Genomic DNA, 18,690 nt, shown 5'->3' with positions numbered 1-18,690 from the left:
CCATAGCTCTCTTACTTATAAAATCAAGGCTTACTTACTACCTCATTGGATGGGTATGTCAATCAAATGAAGTGGTATATGTGAAATGTCCAGTTATGGGCCTTGTACTAATTAGCCAATATTAATGCTTCTTTCCCCCAAGTCCCCCCTCGACCCCATCCTGAGGCAGGTGACCCAAATGGTGGCAAGTACCTCAGTTACCATGGCTCTGTCTGAGCAGTGGTTTCTGTTCATAAGCTCTGGAACTGAGTGGACAAAATTCTGGAATCACTGCAGTAGGGAGAGCGGCCCAGCCCTGTCCCTGCCCTACCCCAAGTATGTTCACATGAAGACAGTCAAAACTCTTAGCCTCTTATCAGTGTTCCCAGGGTTGATTACTCAAGCTCACATTCTCCAGAACATGGCCCAGGGAGCCTCCTCCAGCTTGTGAAATCTTCCAGTTGGGGCACATGTTCTGGCATCCAGCTTACTGGGGTGCTTACCTTGACCTGCCCCATTCCATAGTTTCTTCTTTCCAGAGATGAATCTGTGTGCCCACATAAGCCTGATCTTTAGAAAATGACTTACATCTCCAAGCCCCTGAGATGCTCTATGACTTGGAACATCTTGGGAAGGTGTCAAATGAAGAATTTCCATCTATTTCTTCCTTTCTCCTCTCTACCCTCCTCCATCTCCCTTCTCATCCCTTCCCTCCCACAAGCATGTCCTGTTTGTTCACTCTGGGGGCAAATGTCCTAGATGCTGGGGCTGCGAACAGAAGGCACCATCCCTGTCCTGAGGAAGCAAGAGAGACAAATGAGCAGCTGACTGAACCTCGGCTGTGCAGTGTGGTGATGGAGGGTGCAGAGCTTGAAATTGGAGGTGGGAGGGAAGGGAAGAGACCTGGGAGGAACACTTGCCCCTGTCAAGACTAAGGGACAGAGAGGTGTTCTGGGTGGACGGGACAACACAGAGAAGGGCCGGGAGAGCATGGCTGATGTGAGAAATGCAGGTGATTGCAGAGGCTGGAGTGTGAAATGGACAGGGTGTCAGATCATGGAGGACCCTATAGGTCATACTGAGGAGCAGGAGCTGTATCTGATGGTAATAGGGACCATAGAAAGGCTTTGAGCAAGGAGGTGACTAGGTCAGATTTGCAATTTAGAAAGTCATTTACTTTATACCCTGTGATGTTAGTCTCCAGGGCCCATAAATTTGCCTGATGCCACTGAATACATCTTTTCCCCCGGAGTCTGAGGGGCCCATGACTCAAACATGGTAGAAAGCCAGATGGTCAACTGGTTAGGAAGGAGGAAGAGGGGTGAGGCATCAGAACAGAAAGTGCTGGAGGGATAGGGTCAGGTAGGCTTCTGATCAATTTCAACACTCTCTATGTTAGAAAAGCTAATGGACAGAGTTTTAAGAATTTGTGGCATAACTGGGTCCTTGCTGTTTCATCTCATCTGTGTTTTTATCATTCCTGTTTCACAGATTAGGAAACCACAGCCTAGGGAGATCAGTTAACTTCCTGGAGTTAGTAAGAATCAGAGCAGGAACCTCAGCTCCCCTCCTTGGGTTCTCAACCAACCACCTCTGCCTGCCTGGGGGTGGCAGGTGGGGAAATCCGCAGTGGGAAGGAAGTAGCAGATACCAGTGTCATCCCATTTTCTTCTAGTTTTAATATTTTCCACTTAAAAATGATGGTTGTGACCCATAAATTAATTTCATGGCTCACTAATCGGTTACAACCCATGGGATGATAGTACATGGATACTAAAATGAAGGCTGGGGCACAGGTGAGGTATTCTTTCCATCCAACATGACTTAATTTGATCCGTTTTAAGTAAAGCGTGCATTTACCAGATTAGTGGCAAAAATTTATGGGGCAAAATGGAATAATTAATTTATTACATGATGGATTAGTTCAAGAGTCATTTGTTGAGCATCTCCATGATATAGCAATGAATGAAAATATAATGTCTCTCTTGAGGGGCATATAATCTAAGGTGGAAAGAAACCCATGAAGAGTCATTTTCAATATAATGCAGTAAGTGCCATGTGAGGGGATGTGTGTAATGAGAGCACAGTGCAGAGGCACCTAACCCATCTCACAAGAGTTTCCCAAAGGTGGCAAATGTGTCAGAATTGTCAAGAAGTAGTAGTTAGCAGGGAGAAGATTGGGTGGGTGGGAAAAGGTGGAGGCAGAGAGGGACAGAGGACCCAGGAAGGGCTGTGTACAGTAGGGCTTCCATACTGTGCTCAGATTACTATTGCCAGTGTCAGATGGGTGGTGGGGGGATGTTGGGATATAAACCAGGAAAGCAAGGTGAGGACTAGATCCTGGATTCTTTCGCTGGGAGGTAAGGATTTATTGAAAGTTGAAAGGCTCTAATTTTTTCTTAGAAAACTACCAGATGATCTCTGCACTCTCACCAGCCTTTTAACTTTATCCTAATTTGATAGGCGAACATGGCTCAGCCTTGTGTTAATTTGCATTTCCCTGACTACTGGTGAAGTTAAACATTTTTCATGTGTTTATTAGCTACTTACTTATTCATGTTGTTTGCCCACTTTTCTCCCGGGATTTTAATATTTTTTTATCGACCTATATGAGCTCTTTATATATCGAGGATAACAACCCTTTGTCATATTTATTGCATCTATTTTCCCCAGCCTTGTCATTTGCCTTTTAGTTTTGTTTAGAATGGCTTCTGACATCCAGGAGTTTTAAATTTCATGTAGTCAAATGGATTGATTTTCTTTCCCTTAGTGATTTCTTCCATTGCTTTTGTGCTTAGAAAACCCTCTCTCATCCAGAGATCAAATAAATATCATTGAAATGTTTGAAGCAGCAGAGTGCCATGGGTGGATGATTAATAAGAATATTCACAGGTCAGATGTAGAGGTAAAAAACAAAACAAAACAAAACAACACAAAGTGAAAAAACAGAGTAGGTAAAATCGATCCTTCCTTTATCCGTCACAAGCCCAGCCCAAGGTTAAAGGTGGGAATAGTAAGAGATCAAAGAGATGGAGATGAGGAGAGGCAGGCAGAGTCTTAAAGCACTAGCAGGACATGGTCAGGCAGACAGGTCGGTGGGAATAGCACAGAAAGTAAACTACAGGTCTCAAGGCAGGATATGAAGGAACAAGGTATGTTTGGTTAGAATCTAAGATGAGAAGAAGCAGTGATGGGAGAGAGGGTTGGAAAGAGAATCAGAAAAATCCAAGAATGGCCCATAAATCTTCCTAAGACGTTAGGACTTTATCCTGGGAACAATGGAGAGCCATTAAAGGTGTAGCCCAAATAATTCTTGGTTCCGCATGGATCCAGTCACAGCATAGAGTTTCATTTAGGCAGGCAGAGCCTGACAGTCCAATGGTAAATGACCACCGGAAGACCAATTTCAAAATTCCATTGACAATAGAATTGTCAGTGCAGGCACTGATCTGCAGTCTCTGAGAGAACAGCCTCTCTTCATCTGGACCAGATATGGGAAAGATATAATCTCTCATCCTTTTCTTTCCTCTCTTCCTTGTTGCCAGGAAAGATCCTGGGATCTAGAGGGAGTCAGACCCTCGACTGCCACTCCCTAACCATCACCTTTTCCCACCTGCTTGCCTCCCTTCCTTCTGCAAATTCCATCTGACACCTGTTGTCTGACTGTTGTCTAAGTGCTGGGGACACAGGCTGGAGATAAACCACGCAACTGCTGCCCTCATGGAATTATAGACTAGTGGGGAAAGACAGATATCAAACAAATGATTGCTTAAATAAATGTAGAAGTTTTAGTTTTTAAAGTATTTTAAGATGAGAAATAGAATCTTATGAGAGATGATTAGGGATACTGATCTATCAAGATGTCAAGGAAAGTTTCCAAAAAAAGGGATCTACTATCTGAAGGAGAAGCAGGAGTTCAGATGTGGAGGAGTAGAGACTCAAGGTCCTTTGGAAGAAGGACAAGAGGTGAGACAAAGCCAGTGTGACTGGAGGGTACACGGGGAGGAAAAGGTGACGACAATGAGGCAGGGGATCAAATCATGCCAGACCTTGTAGGCCATGCAAAGGATCTTGATCTTTATCTAAAGAGCAATGTGGGGCAGCCCAGGGGGCTCAGCGGTTTAGTGCTGCTTCAGCCCAGGGCATGATCCTGGAGTCCTGAGATCGAGTCCCATGTTGGGCTCCCTGCGTGGAGCCTGCTTCTCCCTCTGCCTTTGTCTCTGTCTCTCTCTCTCTGTCTCTCATGAATAAATAAATAAAATGTTAAAAAAAATAAAGAGCAATGTGACTTAATCCAATTGTTTATTCAAAGCTGGTGGGGTTGGAGTAGGATAGGAGCAGAGAAACAATTAGATGTTGTACTTTGAAGAAGTCCTTTTGGCTTCTATGTGGAGAGCTGATTGGAGGGAGTCAGAGTAGCAAGGGGAGAGAGACCCAATGTGATTACATTACACAAGACGAGAAGATGGCAATTTGGTCTAGGCAGGGAAGGGCGGGGAGATGGAAATTTAGGGGAGGGGACACAATGGAGAGATGTTTAGGAAGTAAAATAACTAGGACCTGGGGTATGGGGCAGGGATATGGGATGATAGGGTGTCACGAGAGATTTCTGGGTTTCAAGTTTGCACACCTCCATGGAACTAGGGATCACCAGTACAGGAGACACCAGAAAAAGATCAAGTTTGGTGAAGAGGTTAATGGGGTGGTGGGGAAGGGAAGGGGAGGCTGAAGCCATCTGCTTTGCTCTTAAAGAGTTCAAGGGCCATTTGAGATTTCTGAGTGGCATTAGGTATGACTGAATCTCAGAAAAGACTGGAGTGTTTTCATTTGTCATTATTCAGATGATGGTTCTGGATACAATGCTAGGCAAAGAGTATGAAGTGAAAATAGAAGAGGGCCATGAGCAACTCCAACATCGCATAGGATCTTGGGCCAGTCTCAGGCTCTCATAGAGTTATTTTGATGGTTAAATGAAATGCCATATGCCCAATGCCTGGCACATGGAGGCAACCTAGTGGATGCTAGATGCACATCTCCCTTCTCTCCTTCTAACTACTCTGCTTCCTTTATGGCTCTATGAATTATAGCTAGAGAATTAAACCTAATTTTTCCAACTTGAGGTGGCTCCAAGGGACCTAGTGTATACACCAGGCAAGCACTGTTCTTTTCCAAGACCGAAATCTGGAAAGCCTATGTCTCTAATGCTCTCTGAAACTGAACTAGAGGCCCTGGGGCCTTTGCTTAGTGAACCGATGCCTGAAACTTGGAGAGCCAACTTTCTTAGCACACACAGCCACATCTTCCTTGGAATGTGAATCATGCCACCTCGCATTTCTACAACACGTATTTTTTCAGGGAGCCTTCATAATGATTATCTCAGTTGTTCATCATAGGATTTTTCATTATGAAACGCATTTGCATATTTTATTTACCTCTAATTCTTTCCCCACTGCTAAAACAATAGCGTTTTGAGCAAACATGCATATGGATGATTTACAAATTCACTCCACTCTCTTTCTCAAGCTTGCTTTCTCTTGTATTCCCATTTTATTTTTAAATCATGAGTTTTATCTTCCTTGTCATAATCTTTCACATGTTTCAGTGATTCCCCAAATCACGATTCTGTTCTCTTCCTTTTGGGCGCTTGCCCTCCGCTTGCCTCACGGAGAGCAAGGGCTCCGGCTCCCAGAGCCCATTGTTGCTGCACAGGCAGAAAACTCCTGTTATGACTCCTCTTCACCTCATTTCTCTCTGAAGCAGGTGCTGTTTATTCTGCATAGAAGCTTCCTATTAGCTTTAACGAGAGATTTGTTATGCAAGACAACCTTGCCATCATGCAGTCCCATCCAGATTCCTCCTTTGCCCCTGGCGTCTTAAAGATTGTCTGCTGCTTCTCACTCTCACCTTATTCCTTTTCTCTCCTAATGCATAATACTTCCCCGATTTTCCTTTCTGGATTCTTGAGCACGTACTATTAACCAGACTCTGTTGGGTTCTGGGGATTCAGATTCCCATGACTTGGTCCTTGACCTTGAAGTACTCACAGTCCACAATAGTTTTCCAACCTGATGGCACATTTGAATCATTCTATGAGGCATGCTCCTTTTTTTTAAAAAAAATATGATTTTGAAAGCTCCAGCCAAGGAGATCCTGATTTAATTGGTCTTGAGTGGGACCCCAGCATTGTTATTTTTAAAGGAGATTCTAATGTGCAGCCACTCACTGGCCTAATGGGAAAGACAGATATATGAACAAATGATTTTAATACAATGCAAAGGCAGAAGTAAACACAAGGGTTAGAGGAGAATGGAAAAGAAGCCCCTCATTCAGCCTGGGAAGTGAGAAAGCAGGGATGATTACCCAGAGCAGATGACTCAGGGCCCCATCCCATTCTAGAGAAGCTTTGCAGAGCCCTCCCTTCCAGGTTTCCTGTAGGATAGGAGAAATGAAAGTCTTAAAAGAGTATTATCTTTTCTTAAGAAATAGAAAGAAAAGAAATTATGAGCATGAGCTTTAGAGTCAAGCCAAACTGGATCCAGATCTCAACTCCGTAACTTATTAGCTGTGTGGCCTTAGGCAAATTGCTTAACTATACTTAAATCTTAGTGCTCTTATTGAGACAGAGAGAGAGGAAATTAAGGGAACAGATGTATGTAATGTGCTGAGCTCACTGCCTTACACCCAGTAGGTGCTCAAAAAAATTGTAGCTCCGTACACTTTGAAATACCACATGCACACTGAGGATGCTCAGCATTTCTTCTTTGGCAGCAGGTACTCAAATGACCTATGTTTTCTCTACTGTCCCATTCCTGTCCTAGGGGGGTACGCATTTGGTGCACCTCCATGAGGTTTACCAAGGCTGGTGTCTAAACCTCGGCCCTATTTGCACTTTCTTCCCCCAGGTTCTTTCTTTTCACTTCTGTGGCTGTCTTGTATTCTCTTTGCCTCCAAAGCTCCCACCAATATTTCCTCTGGCCCATTGTCTGTTCCAGAGCCTTTTCTGGATCTCAACATGATAGCTCCCCCACAGCATCCTCTTTGGCCCTGTTTCAATTTCTCTTGTGATGGCCAAATGGTGAGATCTGCTGGTGACCCCCACCTCGTGCCCCCCGTGACCACCTCTACCCTAGCCTCAGCACTGAGGCCATGCTGCTACTTAGGGTGGGAATTGGCCACAGCAGTGGGCTCCAGCTGGCCACAGCTGCCCACCGTCCTTCCTAAACATACAGCTGTTTCCTTGGCTACCCCTCTCCTTTTCCTGGGTCAGCAGGCTGAGGTTTGCTCTGTCTTGAGGCAGTTTGGAGAACAATAGCCAGACCTTACGTCCCTGGGGGCACTTTCTTGCTATTTTAGCTTGGCCAGCTCTGGAATTAGGGTGCTAGCTGGGAAACCATATTCTTCCCCCACAGCCCGCCTCCCATTCTCTCTGAGGCTTGCCTTGCTTCTGAAACCACACTTAACACTGCTCCGATGTTCATACTTTCTCACCGGACACCACCAGTATCTGTCTTGCCTCATTCAGCTCTAGAGCAGCCCTCTGATCTTGTGTTTCTGCAGAATGTCTGCACATGGCCCTATCCCCCCACCTGCTACCCTGACTTTCTCTCCTAATTACCAAGATTCTGTTAACACAGACTTCTCATTTTGCTTCTTTGATTTTTTTTTCTTTTAGTGATTTCTGTTTTACTCCATCACCTTTACCATTTCTCTCTCTGCTTTTCATTATGGTTGACCTTTGAACAATACAGTCTGAACAGCACAGACCTACCTATGTGCAGATTTTTTATAGTACAGCACTGTATCTTCTCTTCCTTATGATTTTCTTAATAACATTTTCTTCTCAAAAAAAATAACATTTTCTTCTCTCTAGGTTAGTTTACTGTAAGAATACAGTATAGAAACATCTGTGTATTCTAAACTGGCAGTTTACATTATTGGTAAGGCTTCTGGTCAATGGTAGGCTATTAGTAGTCAACTTTTTGGGAAACGGAAAGTTACATGTGGATTTGTGATTGTGTGGGGGATTGGCTCGCCAAAGCCCCATGTTGGTTGATGGTCAGCTGTATTTACTTCTGCAAATGGGATTTCCTTCTTTTTTTTTTTTAAGATTTTATTTGTTCATTCATGAGAGACACACAGAGAGAGGCAGAGACTTAGGCAGAGGGAGAAGCAGGCTTCCTGCAGGGAGCCTGATGCGGAACTCAATTCCAGGACCCCAGGATCATGACCTGAGCCAAAGGCAGACTATCAGCCACTGAGCCACCCAGGTGCCCCTGCAAATGGGATTTCCTATTTGGCTCCTTACAACTTTGTTCTGATTTTCTGTGAAAGACTGTTTCATATAGTCTTTCCAGGTAACCCAGATCCATTGGTGGACTAGTGATTCCCTCCTGACCTGGTGGGACTTTGTGTACCTCTCATTCCCTCTCCCAAGGGGAACACATCCCACATCCACCTCGCTGGAGTCCATAGGCTCCTAACAACATGCCTGGGAGATCCCTATGAGTAGCAATCACTATTCCTGTTTTGAAACAAGGAAAACGAGACTTAGCCAGGAGGATACTAGCATACTAAAAAGGCACTAGGTCTTCAAGCTCATGTGGCTGGTAAGGAAAGAAATGAGAAGAGGATGCACACTAAGGAATTCCCAGAGTATTGCTTGCCCCAGTGCTCTACCTTGGATGTGACAATGGGGCAGGATGCCAGTGCAGGGGTGAGTGCTGACTCCTACCCTCAGGAAGTTATGATAAAATCCCTCTCCGTGTGAGCCTAGGACCCTGGCTTACCAGTCTGTTGGGTTAATATTTCAGAATGGCAGATGAGTCACCAACTTCCTATTTATTTTTAGGGTGTCAGCCACAGGGACTCTGAGAACAAGATTCAGCAATTACATACAAGGCATGCAATGTCTTTCTACTGGGCTTCTGGTTTGGACATGCTTTTAGTCAAGCATCTGTGTCTTCCTTGGTTGAGCAGTCCACCCATGAGGCTAGACTCCAGCATTCCAGATCAGGTGGTGGTGGTGTGTGTGTGTGTGTGTGTATACATACATGTTCACGGGTGGGGGTCTGCTACTGCTCCAGCTGAAACTGCAAAGAGGTGACCTGTGTGGCTGAGTAGGAGACATCTCTCCTCACCTTTCTCTGGAAATTTCACTCAAGCTTTCGTTTTCCATGCTGGAGGCATGTTAGAGAATGAGCAGTGTCTCTCTCCAGAACAATCTTTGCCCCTGCTCAGGAGGAGGAGCATCTAGACTGGCTAGGTCATTTTTGACTGATGGGCAGGTCTATTGTGGCTCAGGATCAAGAGCCAGGTTGGCCACTTCCTCTCTGATTCCCACCCTCAAGCTCAGTGACTTTTCCTCCTCTAGACTGTCTCAGTGGAGAGCATATTTGACCCTGGATTTGAACTGGGTTCATGGCTTCTCAAAAAAAAAAAAAAAAGGCTACATTTAGGGGATCCCTGGGTGGCTCAGCAGTTTAGCGTCGCCTTCGGCCCAGGGTGTGATCCTGGAGACCCAGGATTGAGTCCCATGTCGGGCTCCCCACATGGAGCCTGCTTCCCCCTCTGCCTATGTCTCTGCCTCTCTCTCTCTCTCTCTCTCTCTCTCTCTCTCTCTCTCTCTCTCGGTGTCTATCATGAATAAATAAATAAAATCTTTAAAAAAAAAGGCTACATTTCCTAGCTTTCCTTGGAGTAAGTGTGTCTACTTGACTATGTTCTGGCTAATGAGATGGCAGTGGAAAAATCATGGGATGCTTTCTGGAAGACTCCTTTAAAAGAGAAGAATTTGGTCCTTCTCCCTTTCTTCCATCTTGCTGCTTGGATGGCAGATCTGGTATCTGGAGCTCAAGCTGTCACCTGGGAATAGGAGAAATCCCATCCTCGGAATGCGAGAGCCTTCACACTACCCAGAGTTATCTGCCTCTGGATTTATTTCACATGAGACCAATCAACTTCTGTCTTGTTTAAGCCACTGGTAGTTGAGTTTCCTGTTACTTAGAGTCCAACCTAATCCTAATTGACAGCATTAAATATGTGTAAGAACTAAGGTCAATAAATATTTGTTGAATTGACAGTGAGTCCCCAGGAGAAGCCTGGCTTATCTTTCTCCATCTCTGCAGATGTGGGTTTTCACAAGACAATGTCCTGAGACCCTAAAATGACTTCTTGTGCCTTGTGGGTGTGGGCGGGCTTGCCTCCAGAAAATGGGTTGTGCCTGGAATGTGGTTCTCAGTATGGGTGGTCTGGGCTCCATCAGTGGGTGACACACCAGAGGGGTAGAGCCAGCAGCAGGTTCTGAACATGGGCACGGGCAGCAGGTTTGCCCCGCTGCGTTCTAAACTGGTGAGCTGAGGAAGTCTGAGAAATCCCAGAAAGATAGGTGAGGTGGACTGATTACCTCTTGCAGCTACTGGCACGCTTTGAAATTAATGGTTTCCTTTTTTTCTCCTTTTAATTTGTTCCTTCCTTTGCTTTTTCTGAATTAATTTTTTCATCGTGAAATATTTCAAAGATTAGACAAGAATAGAAAGGAGCATAATGAATATCATCTATTTACCCACCATTAAACTTTATCAAATCTTAACATTATGTCATATTTGTATCAGATCTCATTTAAAGAAGTAAAACATTACTGATATAATTGAAGCTCCCTGTATATTCCACATTCCCTTCCATTCTTCTCTCTCTTCCTTAGAGGTAACTATTACCATGAACCCACTGTTTATCATTCCTATGTATGTCTTTACACTGTTACTACATATTTATGTATCCATTAATACAATATAGCATTATTCAGTAGGGTCTTAAATTTTATGTATAAATGGTAGCATACTCCACTTATCATTGGATTCTCCATTGAATAATTATACTACAGTGTATTTCTCCATTTTTCTATTGATAAATATTTAGGATATTTCCTTTTTTTCTTTTCCTAACTCAGACAGTGCTCCTGTATTTATCTCCTGGGATATATGAGAGTTTCTTCAGGGTAAGTTCTCTTAGGCAATTATGCCCCATAGGTCATATCTGGCTGCCACCTGTTTTTGTAGGGGGCCATGGGTTAAGGATGGTTTTTAATTTTAATTGAAAAACCCCGTGGTATAATATACATAGCATGGATTTGCCATTTTTACCATTTCCAGGTGTATAGTTCAGTGGCATTGGGTACATTTACATTGTTGTGTAACAATCACCGCTATCCAATTCCAGAACATTTCCACCTTCTCAAACTGAAGCTGTGCCCTTCACACAATTATTCCTTTTCCCCCCACCACCAATCTACTTTCTGCCTGTGAACTCAATTACACTGGGCACCTCATGTGAGGGGAATCATACGGTATTTGTCCTTTTGTATTTGGCTTATTTTACCTAGCATAATATCTTCAAGGTTGACCCATGTTGTAGCCTGTGTCAGAATTTGCTTCCACTTAGGGCTAATATTCTAGTGTATTTATACATCATATTTTGTTCACTCATTCAACTGTGGATGGATGTTTTTTACATTTTTAATGGCTAAAAAAATAAGATTATTTTGTGATACATGAAAATTATATGAAATTCAAATTCCAGCATTTGTAAAAAGTTGTATTGGAACACAGCCACAGGCATTCATTAAAAAATTGTCTAAGACTGCTTTCATGCAAAAGTGGCAGAGTGGAGTAGTTGTGGCAGAGGCCGCATAGTCTAAAAAGCCTAAAATATTTACTCGCTGGCCCTTTATGGAAAAAATTTCTGACTCTTGTTCTATGGTATGTAATCAGCTAGAGGTGGAATAGTTGAATGGTAAGGTATGTATTTGCACCTTCAGCTCTACTAGATGTTGTGAAACTGCTCTTCAAGGTGGTAGAAATGGGCAGCTTTCTGTCAAGTGTTTTTTTTCCCCCTTTTTCCTTTTCCTCCTCCTTTAAATAACCAGACTCTTTCTTTAAATGGAGGCACTGAAAGGGCTCTTAAAAGGCATTGTGTGGTTGGTTATTTGCTGTATTACAAACAACTCTGAGACATTAAAGGCTCCTAAGAAGTATTTATTTTGGACTTATAAGCCTGCATGTTGGCTAGGGTTTGGCTGACCTACAGTGGGCTCAGCTCAACCTGGCTCCAAGCTGTAGATTGGGTCCAGGTCTATTCCACATGACTCCTTTGGGCTTGTGGCTAACTGGGGCAAATTTTTCTCATTGAAAAAGGAAGGATTTCTAGAGAGTAGATCCAATGGCACAAGCACATTTCAAGTCTTTGCTAGTGTCATGTAAGCATCCCATTGGTCCAAGTGAGGTAAGCCCAGAGTCAAGGGCTGAGGGTATATACTCTGTCCATGATGAAGCCATGGTAAGAGTGTGGATGTACAATGTTCCCACAGGGGAGCGAAGATCTGAGACCAATAATTAACCTACCACAGAAGTCAATCATTTTAGCTTTAGAACTTTTCTTCAAACAAATCCTTATGTGGAATTTTAATATATTATGTAGACAGGAGTGAAGCTGTTCCTATAAAAGTGGGTATGTGCAGAAACCTGCCCCCTATTCCCCTGCAGAGCCTCCTGGGACATCTCTGTAGAGCGTTCCAGGCTTCATGGACTATCATTTGACAACCGCTCCTCTCCTAGGAGATTTCATGGAGCACTTCTTCCTACAAGAGGAGAGATCTGAAGCCATGCTTAAGAAGGAGCACACCTAAGGGGTGCCTGGGTGGCTCAGTCAGTTCAGCATCCAACTCTTGATTTTGGCTCAGGTCATGATCTCAGGGTTGTGAGACGAGCCCCACATCAGGCTCTACACTGGGCATGGAGCCTGCTTAAGATTCTCTCACAGTTTCAGCTGTGCCTCTTGGACAAGCAGCTGTTTCTAGAACTGAGCCACAGGCATGCAGCAGTGAGGACAAGCCCCAAAGGTCCCTATTGTCAGTCCTTGTTCTGGCAGCAGACACTTTTACCTCTCCCAGACACTGGGCCCAGAGCTCAACTACCAGATCCACCTTCTCATTGGACGTTCCCATTAGATTTCTCCTACAATATCCTTGTCCATTGCAACTTGTCAGTGTATTTTTGTGCTTGGTACCTAATTAGAATGAGTGATTTAGTAAAAACTACCATGGAAAGTCACTTAAAGGGCAGTGGCACCCACTCTTATTCCTACAGGCAGGTGGAGGCAAGAAGGGGGTAGGTGAGTGGACCTAGTGCCTACAGGGGCTTTGTCTTACACTCATTTATTGTGCATGCATTTAACTAGCATCTGTTATGTACCAGCACTTGAGGTAGTGAGAAGATAATGAAAAATAAGAAAATAGGGCCAGATACTTGTCGTCTGCCCAACCCGCTTGCTGGTGAGGTCTTGCTCAGATGGACAGATTTTCAGGGCCACTTTTGTACTCCTACTTTTGGCTGGCTGCTTAGATCCACTGCCCCAGTCCGAGCAGCTCTCCTGACATCTGCGACTGTTACCCTTGAGCTTGCTTCACTGTTTGACCTTAGTGCACTGAGCCCTTAGGGCTGCCTTCTTCAGAGGCCAGCTCTGGAGCTGAAATTCTCCCCATACCCAGCTCTGCCCTTAGCCCTGACCTGGCTTGTTCTCAACCCCATGCCCTAGACCAGAAGTCAATGAGTGCTCTTAAGGCCAGGTGTTGAATTCTTCTGATGATATAATTCGATAAAATCTTTTGGAACAACACCATTACTTCTGTAAAAAACAGCTTCCTTTGATGAGGAAGGAGATAACTAAAGCTACCTTCTCTGGAAAAAGGATTGATCAGGAGAGGGGCAAGCTTCCACTTCTTTTTTTTTTTTTTAAGATTTTATTTATTCATCACACACACACACACACACACACACACACACAGAGGCAGAGACACAGGCAGAAGGAGAAGCAGGCTCCATGCAGGGAGCCTGACGTAGGACTTGATCCTGGGTCCCCAGGATCAGGCCCTGGGCTGAAGGTCGGTGCTAAACCGCTGAGCCACCTGGGCTGCCCGCACTTCTTATTTAGAGTGTTTTAGGAACCATGGGTACCTGTGTGGCTCAGTTGGTAGAGCATGAGTCTTGATCTTGGGGTTGTGAATTCAAGCCCCATGTGGGGTATAGAGATTACTTTAAATAAAAAAAAAAAAGAATGTTTAAGGAACCAGAACAGAATAGCTTCTGCCTGAGTCTCTTTCTTGGGGTGTCCACTGTCCCTTTCTGTCTATTGCCTCTGTCCTGTCTTCCCCTCTGTCTGGCTCTTTGGCCAAGCCTGACTCTCTCTACATTCCCAGTAATAGATATATGTACCTGGGAGTTCACAGATGTGCGCTTCAGCCCCATGGGCTCTGCTTTTTTGCAGGGCTCTGTTTTAAGCAGTGTGGGGTCTGAGCTCAGTTGCTGCCCTCCACATGGGAGCCTTCCCAAGATGCTGGTGAACTGGATTTTAGATCCAGTGGAGCGGTGCAGGCTCTGATCATTCCTTGGGTGTTGTGTCTCCTTGTATTTTGGATATTAAATAAAAGATTTTACCTATTTATTTTAGAGAGAGAGCAAGAGCACGAGTAAGAGGAGCAGAGGAAGAGAGAGAATCCCAAGCAGACTCCACCTTGAGCGCAGAGCCTGACATGGTGCTCGATCCCACAACCCTGAGATCATGATCTGAGCTGAAACCAAGGGTCAGATGTTCAATAAATGTCACCATCCAGGCACCCCTGGATGTTGGGTTTTTGATGTTTAGCCACAGGACTTGGCATTTCACAACATTAAGTCCCTGTGCAGCTTAGTTATCTACATCCTTGTTGACCCTTAATCAGTAGAAGATGGCTTTGACTTAACCATGGGACAGAGTCTGTTTTACAGGATTGCTTTCTTTCTTAAGGCTCAGGGGTAGGACAATGCCTCCCTTCTTCTTTTATACAAGTGTAATTCATTTCAAATGTACAATATAATGATTCAACAATTCTGTACATTACTCAGTGCTCATTGGATGCCTTCCCCACTTTATTCATTTTTAAAAAAAGATTTTATTTATTTGACAGAGAGAGAGAGAGCACAAGCAGGGGGAACAGCAGAAGGAGAGGAAGAAGCAGCCTCCCTGCTGAGAAGGGAGCCTAATACGGGGCTCCATCCTAGGACCATGACCCGAGCTGAAGGAAGATGCTTAACTGCTTACCCAACTAGGCCACTCAGTCACCTCCCCCCAACCCCACTTTATTTATTTATTATTTTTATTATTTTTAAAGATTTTATTTATTTATTCATAAGAGACACACACACAGAGAGACAGAGACACAGGCAGAGGGAGAAGCAGGCTCCATGCAGGGATCCTGATGTGGGACTCAATCCCGGGACTCTAGGATCACGCCCTGGGCCAAAGGCAGGTGCCAAACTGCTGAGCCACCCAGGGATCCCCCAACCCCACTTTAAATAGTCAAGAGTAGTCATCTTAACCTCTCTGACTTGAAGGTTCTTGGGCATGCGGCAGAGGGAGGGAGAAATAGTGGAGTATGGGGTATAAAAATCACAAGGATATATGCTCCATCCTTCAGTTCTTCACCCTGATTAAATGTCCAATGTTAGATTTTCCGATGTAAGTGGGTATGAGTGTGTGTGTGTGTATGAGTGTGTGTGTGTGTGTGTGTGCATAGCACAGGCCACCAAAGATCTTTCTCATGGAGCCATAGAGGATTTGACAATGTTTGTGATTTCTCATTAAAATCTTTTTTTTAAACATTTTATTTATTTATTCATAGAGACAGAGAGAGAGAGAGGCAGAGACACAGGCAGAGGGAGAAGCAGGCTCCATGCAGGGAGCCCGACGTGGGACTTGATCCAGGGTCTCCAGGATCACACCCTGGGCTGCAGACAGAGCTAAACCGCTGCGCCACCAGGGCTCCCCTCTCATTAAAATCTTAAATGAGAATGTAAGTGAACCCAGACAGGGAATACATTGACTGGGATCCATGATTGCTTAGCATGTAATAACAAGAAGTAACGTTTATTAAGCACTTACTGGATGCTTTCTCTCATGTGAAATTTACAAGGCTCCTAATAATTTGCATTATTATCATCCTTACTGACAATTAGGTCACTCAGTTGCGACTGGCACAGGAGGGGCTTAAATTCAGGTCAGATTTGACATCCAAGCTTTGTAACCTCCACTCCATATAGTAGTTGAAATGATTTTTCCATTGGAAACTTTTTTCCTTTCTGACAGAAATGTTTCTCTTAGGATGGGTCAGAGCCCTAAATTCAGACCTGTGTTCCTCCAAAGCCCAAGATCTTTCCATCTCATGAGGCTGCCTACAAAACCAAGATCCATAGTTGTCTCTTGGAAAGTTTCAAAAAAATATTATTTTCTTGTCTCAAAGGTCCCTCTAGCCTGGAGGCTGCTGAATGAGGACATTTTTAGTAAATCACAGTTCCCTTGAACTTTCCCCCCTGCTGATCCATCATGATATTTATTTTTTTAAACACAAATGTTTGTTAGGCACCAACTATATGTAAGGTTATTCCCCTTTTCTCCCCACACCAATGTAGGAATGGTGAAGTAGGAATAATTATCCCTGTAATATAGTTGAAGAAATGGAGATGAGGATGCTCTCCTTTTTGCTTATGGAGACTCAAAATACTAGAGGCCCAGTCACCAGGTGGGTGATTAGGAAGCATAGCTGGAGGATGATAACGTTACGAAGGGTCATGTGGATCATCAAACCAAACCAAAGTATCTTATTTCACAGGTCAGGAAAGTGCAGCCTAGGGAATGAGGTGGTTTGTCCAGAATCACACAGAAGATGAGAGCTCAGGGAGAACCAGACCGAGACTACTCTATGCTGTACATAAGGGTATTTTGACCTCAGCACTATTGACATTTTGGGCTGAATAATTCTTTGTTTTAGGGGCTGCCTTGTGCATTGTAAGATGTTGAGCAGCATCCCTGACTTCTCCTCAGTAAATGTCAGTAGCATTCTTCTCCACAGTTGTGATTATCAAAAATGTCTTCAGCCATTACTAAGTGTCTCCTGGGGGACAAAACCACCCCCAGTTGAGGGCCACCCACTGAATAGCAAGAACTTCAGCTTCAGCTCTTCCCTTGCAATTTGGGAGAGAAATTGTTTTGGGTGCTAAGGAGACAAAAATCTTTCCTCCCAACCCAACCTTTTAGCACCTTGGGAGAGCTCTGCTGGGGTCTCTGACCTCAGCCCAGAGAGAACAGCTCTCAGAGAGATGCAGGGCAGGTGCCAGAGGGAACACAGCATGGAAGCCAGATCTTCTGAGAGGTGCACATCATTATCACCATCTGCCAGATGAAGATGTAGATGTTCAGGTGGTTGAACACACCCATTGAACCAAACATGATTTCTCTTCCACACATCACAAAAAGCCCCCCACCCCCACTCCCATGCGATACTCAGGCTAACTGTGCTTCAGTTTGTGCTCTGAGTTCATGAGCAATAATGTAAAGGGACTCCTCTTGTGTATTCTTCATCATTTACAAAGGAGTATATTACTGTGAAGCTATGTTCTGGAAAGTTAGATCTGGTCTCTGCCCCAACTCTTACTTGCTGTGGGCTCTGGAGCAATTGGCTTTCCCTTTGGAGAGTGCTGTCTTCACATTGATAAAATGAGAATGTCACTCTGCTCCAATAAGGAGCATTCTCCTTGCTGCCCCTATCAACCTCCTCCCACCCCAGTCTTGAGCCTTGAACATGGCAATAAAGGTGTTTATAGGTTGAATTAATTTTAATTAAAAATGTGAGTAGCTATATTGAGTTGTATGGAGGAATATGTATATTCTTAAAACTCAAATTAATCTGTTTCATTGACAAGAAGAATGTTAATAAAAATGACTTTTTTAAAGGCCATGAGCATGTTAACAACTGGGCCTTTTTGAGAAGCAGCAACACGGAGGCAGGTTTCTAACCATTTTTCTTAAAATTACACCACGAGCCATATGGCCAAATGAGACAGGGCACAGGTTAGGCATCACTGGGTGTGGTCTCAAGAGTCTGAGTGTGTAATGTTCATTTACAGCTTTCGTGTGCAAGGATAGCACCCCCTGGTGTAAATCCTTGCATTCTACTAAAGCTGAAAGTCATCCAGTTGCCCCTGCAGAAAAGGGAGGAAGGGGGCTTTGGGACAAGACCAAAGTTGGTTTATTAGAAGAGTAACCAGAAAATTACATTTTTGGAAGCTTCCAGTAGGTGATGATGGCTTTGCAGTTAAAGAATGTGGGTTTTGAAAAAAAAATGTGGGTTTTGGAGTCAGACCTGGCTTTCAGGTCACTGCTTCAAGGCTGTATGTGCTTGGGTAAGCTTCTTTCATTCCCATTTTCTGTATCTGTGAAGCAGAAATGACCAATCCCCACCTCTCAGGGTTGTTTTAGGAGTGAATAAGGGAAGTGGTGTTGGAAGGGTGATTGAAGATGAAGCTGGGAAGAGAGAGTCAGATCATGAAGACTTTAGGTACCATGCCAAAGGGTTTGAACTGGACTCCAACAGCAAGGGAGCCAGTGAAAGCCTGCAGGCAAAAGTGGCATGATAGCCCTTGTGTATTGGAGAGATAACTATTGGCAGCAAAGACAACGGGAGGCCCTATGACTTTGGTGGTGGTGACAGAGCTGGAATAGATGGGAAAGATGTTTTGGAAGCAGAACCAATGGAATATGATGAGTCCTGGGATGGGAGGGGAGAGGGTGCCATCAGAAGTGGCAACATGCATATGTATAGCTGCTAAGATAAGATGCTAAGCCTTC

This window comes from Nyctereutes procyonoides, unplaced genomic scaffold (genome assembly GCF_905146905.1).
Source record: "Nyctereutes procyonoides isolate TBG_1078 unplaced genomic scaffold, NYPRO_anot_genome, whole genome shotgun sequence".
Taxonomy (NCBI): Eukaryota; Metazoa; Chordata; class Mammalia; order Carnivora; family Canidae; genus Nyctereutes; species Nyctereutes procyonoides.
Note: the sequence above shows the minus strand (reverse complement) of the source record.